The sequence below is a fragment of the Melozone crissalis genome, unplaced genomic scaffold (genome assembly GCF_028551555.1).
Source record: "Melozone crissalis strain CALT ecotype California unplaced genomic scaffold, PUWL_Pcris_2 ptg000004l_1, whole genome shotgun sequence".
NCBI lineage: Eukaryota > Metazoa > Chordata > Aves > Passeriformes > Passerellidae > Melozone > Melozone crissalis.
Genome location: NW_026535782.1, coordinates 26,742,994 through 26,751,746, shown reverse-complemented (window position 1 = coordinate 26,751,746; position 8,753 = coordinate 26,742,994).

The following is an 8,753-nucleotide window of genomic DNA, read 5'->3' as shown; positions in this document are numbered from 1 at the left end:
GGCACTTGCCCACACTATCCCACAGCCCATCCACTCAGACCTGTCCCATCTCAGAGCAGATCTCTGGGGAGTTTTCTTAAGTAGGTGTTCAACAAGACCTGGAGCACAGTCAGAAGACACAGCAATGAAACTGTGCTGGTTTGAACATCCCAAGGATATTTGACATTTGCAAGAGCTGTAGTAACTAGCCTGGAGGAGAAGGGAGGTGAGAGGAGGTCTCCCCCATGGAGTATGTCCCTCACAGTGGGAAGAAGAGGAGAATAGGTAAAAAGGTAAGACTTGTGCATTGAGGGAGCAGGTAGTAATTGCAATGAGGTAAAAGATGATGATGATGATGATGATGATAGTGATGGAAAGGAAGATAAGAAGTGAGAGAGGAATAAATCCCAAGAAAGACAAGTGATGCAGAGTGCAATTTCTCAGCACCCACTGAGCAGTGCCCAGCCAGTCCCCCAGCAGTGATGAGCCCTGCTTGTCCAAATTCCCCCCACCCTATATACTGAACAAGACACTCTGTGGTGTGGAATACCCCTTTGAGCAGTTCAGGTCAGCTGTCCGGGCCATGCTCCCTCTGGCTCCTTGTGCACCTCCTCACCGGCAGAGCATGGGAAGCTGGAAAGTCCTTGACTTAAGGCAGGCACTCAGAAACTACTAGAACACCATTGTGGAATCAACAATATTCTCATACTAAATCCCAACCACAGCACTGTACCAGCTACTACTTGGACATGGTCTTTGCAGAATGCCAAATGATAGTAGGCATATTATCTGCAGCCCAATCAATAGATCGCTGCCAAATGTATGAAAAATGCTGATTTATTACTTTTGCACACTCTTCAATTACTCTATATACATAAATGACAACATAGGACAATGCAAAACTGAGTCTAGAATCTTGGATGGAACAAAAGAAAAATCATTTCCAGTTCTTTAATTCTCAAATTCTCATGGATCATCTCTGTTTTAATACAAAGCTATGCAAACTCTACAGAAGGCAGACATTTCCAGAACAGTAGATGCCCCAATATGAAAGTTCCCAAGCCTATTCCATCTCCTATGAGACAGTTCACATCATCTTAACTGTGATTGAAATCAAGACAACCTTGGCATAAGTTTAAAGTTGTTGAACATATGGTTGTGTGATTTACTGGCTCAGATTCTCTATTTACAGCTGGGTAAAGGCTGGACAACACATAAAGATAGAGATCTTTTTTGTAATCCTAGATCTAGACAAAAGTACCAGAATTACCAAGAGTAATTAGGACAATGCTGGTTGGAGAGGAAGAAATAAATTTTGGTTCTTTATAAGGAATCACGTCCTAGATATAAATTTACTCAAGGGATAATATATTTTGTGTTTTCACATGCAGTGAAAAGAAATAATTCTTTGTTTAAAGACAAAGACAGAAGTTGGATAAAGTGGTCACATATTTTGGTTACATTTAGTCTACAAGGCCAAATTTAAAGGTCCAATCTCAAAAATTATGACTCTAAGGGAACCAAGAAAAATTTTAAAACTGAGTTTAAGTTAATATAACATACATCATAGGATCAGGAGATGATGCAAGTTCTGTTGACTCAGATTCTCCTTTACATTTAGTCTAGTCTTTAAAATTATAGTAAAAAGAAGAACTCTCTTCAGTTCACATGAGAACTGGCTAACATTCCAGTCCTATAAAACATCTGTCTGTCACCATGAATCTAAGATCTGTACCATGACTCTGTAAACCAGCAATCACATTAAGCTTATACTGTAATACATTTGTAATTGTGATGGTTACTTTGCAATAATGCCAAATCCTGAAGCACAACAGACCTATGAATATTAGGACAAGGTGAAATAATTTATGTTCAAAGACAGCAAATATGGGAAATGTAAATTTTTTAATGATCAAATATCTATATCCATGGCAATCCATGGAAAGGTTTGTAATATAGAGTGGAATTTGAAGTATCAGCCAGTAACAGGATAGTTTAAAATATCAAATACTTCTCTCAACAGTTCAATCATATCAGACTCCCATGAACTTAGGTTTGCATGGGAGCAGTCCAAAGGAGAGGCTCAAAAAAGCTACTCTCTGTATAATGAAAAGAGCAGATCAAGGCTCCATAGATATGCATTAAAAACCCTGTAGGATGAACAATAATTAAAATTATATGAACAACAATCAACTACCAAAAAGGTTTTGTCAGTCTATGCAGTTCATGCAATATTCAGCCTTGCTATCTGTTATGGGGATTTGAATACATGCCTTGAAATGAGGATATCTTTCAAGTTATCTTAATTTAGAGATCTCCTTCAGGGTCTCTGGTGAATTAATGTTTTTCTTGTGTATTTTCAGGCTTCCTGTGTGTGAGACTGCCAACAAGGATTACTAATGCAAATTACATGAAACTACTTTTTCTTAAACACTTGAAATCCTCATTCCCATTACAGAATTTTATATTATATTTACAGAGCCATATACTAGCAAAATAAAAATTGAGATATTGAACCCCATTGAAGATTTGTCTCCTTCTGTATCTGGTACAGGAAATTGCTCCAGCCTGGGAATTGCTCAGATGTCAGTTTGGTGCCTGATGACTCTGCTCCAGCCTGCTGTAATGTATGTTGTTTTGAAACATCCATACCAAAGATGTGCCAAGAACACTAAAGTGTCTCTTATCCTATATATCTTCTCTGTGTGTGGATTTGGCAGGAAAGGTTGCTGAGGGGTTAATTTTAGGGAAGAGTTATTGTAAAAAAACATTTATTTTTTCATGATCTAGTTTAAGTATAAAGCAAGAAAACTCTCAAAAGTATTTGCAAATAAATAACATTGGAAGTTCAATTATATACAAATTCAGTGAACCAAGACAAAATTAAGGCTTACCTGGTCTTTCTTGCTTCATATAAAACCTTGTCTACTTTTATAGCTTTCTAAAAATCCTGTAAAAGATTAACTAGCAGGGAAAAAATTCTCTGCTGTCCACAAGACAACTTTCTTCATCCTGACTTTGGATTTTCTGATTAAGATATTCATGACCTCAAATAAACTACCTTCTAATACTGAGTAATGGAAGATCCTTGCTGTACAGGTTGTGTCTTGATAAGTGCTGCTCTTTAGCTAGCTTCCCTAGCCACCATGGGAGCAGCTTTTCTTTCACTTACAAGCATTGTGAATGAAAGTTATTATTTCCAGTGCTCTTTTATGCAGGCTGTTGTGTCTGTAAATACTGTCTGGATCAAGACAACATTAATAAGGTTTATGTCTTGACAGTCATCTGGGAAGGCTCATGTGGCTGGAGGAACTATTCTTATATTATCATCATTTTCTAGACCAAACAGGCCATGGTATCAGACTATGGATAGCAGAGGCTTCAATATCTGTTAGAGGGTTCTTTTTCTCAAATTTCAGTTTAATTGGCATTACAAGACTGCTTGACAAGCACTAATTATTCTAGAGTTACGTTCAGCATTAATATTCCCATGTCATTAGTGGGGGAGGAGAGTGACAGCACTTCAAGTATCTCTAGGGAACAAGCCATTGCCAGGAGAGAGGCAGAGCACAGCAGTCTCTCTCTCATAAGCTCAGCTTGTTCTTCCAGAGACCCTCTTTCGACCTGTGGCATCCCACATGTGCCTCCCCTTAGCCAGCAGTGCAGCCTCAGCTCACTCTCCCTCTCCAGGAGCCACCTGGCTCCTGGCTCTTGTGCTCCCCCAGCAAAGGCCAGCGCCTGCATGGATTGGGCAGCTGAGCCAGGCGAAAACAGGGATCCTTTCAGTGGTCTGTGTGTTTGGGTTAGCTTCCAGATGCACCAATTCCCCAATCCCACTGACCACACAGCTGCTCCAGGGCTCACACTGGCAAAAGAGAGGCAGCAGGGCAGCCTCTCTCAGACACAGCTCCGTTTTAGGTTACTTTAGGCTGGTTACAAAACAACACCCATATCTTCAGAGAAATGGAGCCTACACAGAGCCATATGGCTTCATAAATGACAGTCTAACCAGCGCACAGCCAGTACAGATTAACCCAAGAATTCTTGCCATCTGCTTTTGCTGCGGTCAAACAAGTGGCATGTTTGTTTATTGCACCACTAAACATTCATTTTTAAATAGCCAATCAGCAAATCTATAGCTATTGTATATCTGGAAAGCTCCCCTTTCATTTCGTTCCCAAAAGAAAAAGGTTAGTGCCAAACATCATAACATGCACTTTTCACTGAGATTTCAGTGCACACTGTTTACTCAGTTGTCTGTGTAGAGGCCCATTATGCATAAATCAGTGCAGAGAAATAAAGGATTGGTTTATTACACAATGAAATTTTCTAAAAAGGATCCTAATTTCCTGTTCAAGAAATTGCACCATTGTTTACTTGAAACACATATGCTAAATAGCCTGGAGGAATTTTGACTTTAGGAGACAGACTTGCCATCGTTATAAGTAAGAGTGTTGCATTGCTCATGACAATGGCAATTAAAACATATTTTGATTTGAAGGTAATTAGCAAAAATGGCAAAACGCTATTTCAAAGCTTGACAAATTTTCCAAATAGCTAAGGCTCAAATGAGTCCAGTTCTTGGGATAATTTTCAGATTGCTCAGAAGTATTGCTTAACATCTACAAGAAATCAGCTAAGAAGAATCTCTGTAAATTCCATGGTATTAACCGCAATGCATTTCATATACAAATTAGCAGACCTGACAAGATGCTATGTCAACATCTTAAATCCCTCAAATTTTGTAACCCTGAGGTCAGATTAGCAAGATGTTAGTGAGCAGAAAGACTACTCTCAGTCCTTTTCCTTATGAACTCACCTGCAAAATCTTCTCAATTGCTTTTTCTCAACCACACTATCTGCAATTCTTCCACTTCCAGGCTACTCTCACCTCTATGGACATTTCCTCATCTTCCTTCTTTTTACTTCCCTGAGATGCATCTGTGCCACTCAACCCTTCTGGCTTTCCTATCCTTAGTACCGTGCCCTTGCCTACCCAGGGACATGTGATTCCTCAGGTGTTCTGCTGTTCCAAGGATAATTTATTATCAAATTACATCTAATTCTGTGTGGACTGTTGAAAGGACAAGTATAAGCCAATTTAAGAGGAGGAAGATAAAGCTGAAAAGTGCTACAATTGCGTTACAATACCCAAGACACAGCACTCAAGACCTTTGTCTTCAATGAGATCATGTTTCCACTTTCAAGCCCCTGTGGAGCAGAACAGACCTGTTCTACCATAGCACATGACAGCACGTTGTCATACAGTAGCTCAAAATCTCTGCTGTGTGCAGATCCTGCTGTTTGCAAGATGGGATGAGTGAGAGGACTGCCAGGCAGCTGGTTGTGGTTCCAGATTCTCCAGTGCTTGTCTGGACAGCTCTAAACAGTACCAGCTGCTAATAGTTCCCCTTGGGATCATTTTCTAATTGCAGATTACGAGACACAGCAGGGCATCCCTTTCTTCTCCAGGGGTAATTCTTATGCTGGGATGGAGGGGGAGGAAATTTATGAACCAAATATACTGAGAACTGTCAGCGTGGTAGAGACAACTAATTAGTTGGTGAATATTTGAGAGATTTCTGATATTTTAGTGCTCTTTCTTACAGGGAATCTATCTTTCGTCATACTAATAATATCAGCCTGTTAATTCACCAGTACAGATATTATACATCAGAATGGTTTCATTGATGTTTATTCAGGTGATTTGTATCTGGGTTTATGCTAATCCAGGGCTGTGCTGCCTTATCAAGTTGATATGTCTGTGTCCTCACTTGTCTGGACTCACTTGAGAATTGTGATTTTCCCCCAGAGAAATCTGATTGTCAGGTCCTTAATGTTACATCAATGTAGAGAACATGTAGCTGTAGTCTGTATTCCTAGGACATGATTTCAGATGAAAGTTACAACAGCAGTGGTGATTCTTAAAAACTTAATCTTTGTTAGTGACGTCTTTTTGGATTTCTAGCCAAAAATATTTTGACACTCAGTTATAATGTGATGCACCTATTTTTTCTCACTGATCTTTGGAAAGTGCAGGAATCCTGCATGAAAGATGTCAAAACCCTGATTAAGATTTCAAACTCCAAGGCCTCCTCAGTGAATGGCTCGCCAAAGCCGCAAAATTTTCCAGAAGATTCTTTTGCTGCCGTTACCCATCTCATCGGCGCCGATGAAGCGTCGGCGCTGGGTGGTGCCCAACACTCTGCGAGAGGAGCTGCCGGTACCTGTTGCTGGGGCAGGAATTTCTGCGCCTGTCACTAGAGGGCAACGCAGCCGCTCCCCGCACCGCGCCGGGGAGCCTGGCCCTGCGGACACCTCACATAAAAAAGATTTGCGGGTTTTTCTCCGCAAATCCCACGCTCAGGCGCTAACCTAAATAATACCAGTTGCATACTTCTGGATGGACGGTCCGGAATGACGCTGAGAGGAGAATGATGCTTCCTAAAGCAGGAGGAGTTGGCTTCTGTGCGTGTCAGCTCCTCAGGAGGGTCACTGCCCGCTGCTGACAACAGCTGCGGTCACCTTCGGACACGCAGTCCCTGACTTTGAGCTACTGGTGCTAACAGGAGATTTACTGCTGGTTTAGTTTCACTCAAAGCAGGATTTGATCTTTGGTACTGACTTTTACCCACAACTGTGTCTACCAGAATATTACTAGCCCAGGCTGGCTAAAACTGACCTTGTGAAAAGCGATTCAAGTTTATCTTTGAATTTTGTGCAGGCTGGGGGAAAAAAAAAAGTTTTTGATTCTGTCACATGTAACTCAAATATTGCCAAAGAGCCTGGCTTGTCTTGACTCGCAAGTGCCTGGCACAGAAACAATCTATCATTTTGAACACTCCTATATGCAGTAATGTTCTCATTTAACCATGACTGTGCTGGCTACGTGTGAGGGTGGTGTAATTTCCAAATGAGATAACGCTGTGCGATTACCCAGCATCAAACCTGAAAACCTGAAATAACCTCAGTTATTTCACTGAGGTTTTTACACCCCTTGTGATTTTTACTGCCTTGCCAACACCCTACTCTGTCTCAAAGTTAGAGTTCTCTGATTTCATGTGATTATCTTGGGAAGGTTTCCAGGTAGGTTTATGTGGGATTACCACCTGAGTGTATTTTCTTCCCTGCTTACTCAAGTGGTGTGACCAGATCATCACTGAAGGAGCCTATAAATATGTATATTGTAGCCAAATAAAATATGAAGCTCACATACTCGACTTCTTCCTCCTGCTTCCCTGGAGACATGTTTGCAGTGTAACCCCACAGTTTCTCCCTCATTTCACATAGTAGGTAACTATAACCAAAATCAACTATTAACTTTATATTTTTTTACAGAATGTAAAAGACATCCATATTTAAGTCTCACAAGAATTTTGTTTTGTGAATAAGAGAGAGAGGGTCTTGTCAAGTTAAAAAAGTTAAAATGAGGTGGAGTCAGTGTATGGGAGAAAGGCTCTGGGTCTGTCCCCTCCCTCAGAATACCATACTGGAAGGAACCCAATCCAGCAGAAATATAATATTACACATCTCTTTCAATCAAGTAGCCTTATAATTTGCATACATCCCTTGTTGTATGTTATATATGATTTGGAAGTCCTTCCCATGAACTAAGTGAGGTCTGGATGTGGACATCTTGCATCTTTAGATATATGTTCCTCTGGTACATTGGGATACTACAGATAGTTGCATAAAAATATAATTTCAAGCTTTTTTTCTTAAAACTTCATGGTAAAAGAAAAAAGGTACTTATAAATTTAACAGTAACTTTTTGTTTAACAAGGACTTTTGTTAAATATAGTGTCTTCTATTTGGAATACAGCACTTGTTATTTGAGGTTGGCTCATAGGTTCATTTCCTTTAGCATCCTTTTCTGACATTAACCAGCATAGTAAATTTCAGAAGAGAGCAGATGAAATCCCACTGGTGGTTATAACTTTTTTCTCAGTAAAATTGTACAGAATTTACAAGTAGCTGCATTCTAATACTCAGCTATATCCATATTCATATTTTAAAATAAATGCAGACACTATCCTAATTTTTGTTGCTGGAAGCCAGCTTAACATTCTTTCTCTTAGTTCTTTTCAATCTTCAAGACAACAAAAGGTGCTGAAAGAGCCTTTGTGGTGAATTCCAAGACCAAGATATCCCCAAGGCAATGTGGTTAGCGCAGAACCAAGAAAAGCACTTAATTCTGTAGATAGAATCCAGTCCTTTTAGTAAGCAAATACAAGCCTATTAAAAACCCATCTTTAAACAAAAAAGCCAAAGCAAAAATAGCGCAAGGTGGAAATTTAGTTGGATTTACAGATAAATTCTCTCACGGCTTATGCAGCAGGCTTTGTCTCTGGGTCCCCCAGGCGCTGCCGTTCTGATCACACGCCACGACCACACAGGTGCTGAGGAGGAGCTTGGATTTTATTGTGAATCAGAACAACACCAAAAGTCAGAACGTGAACGTTCACACCCCTTCCCGGGTCGTTGTTTGGGGTTTTTTAATCCCTACAGACACCGCTCACCCCCTCCGGTGATAAACGAGGGAAAAGCAGCAGGGGCTGATGCGGGGAGGGCCGCGCCTGACGGGAGCCGAGCCCCGCGCAGGTGGGAGCTCCGGCGAGGCGGGAGCGAGGGAGGGGACGAGCGACACGGGGCGGGAGGGGTGTCTGTCCGTGCCCGGGCCGCGCCCCGACCCCTGGGCGGGCCGGGGCAGCTGAGTGGATGGAGGGCGCGTCACTCAGGGCAGGGCAGGGCGAGCGGGGATGGCGGCCCCCGCC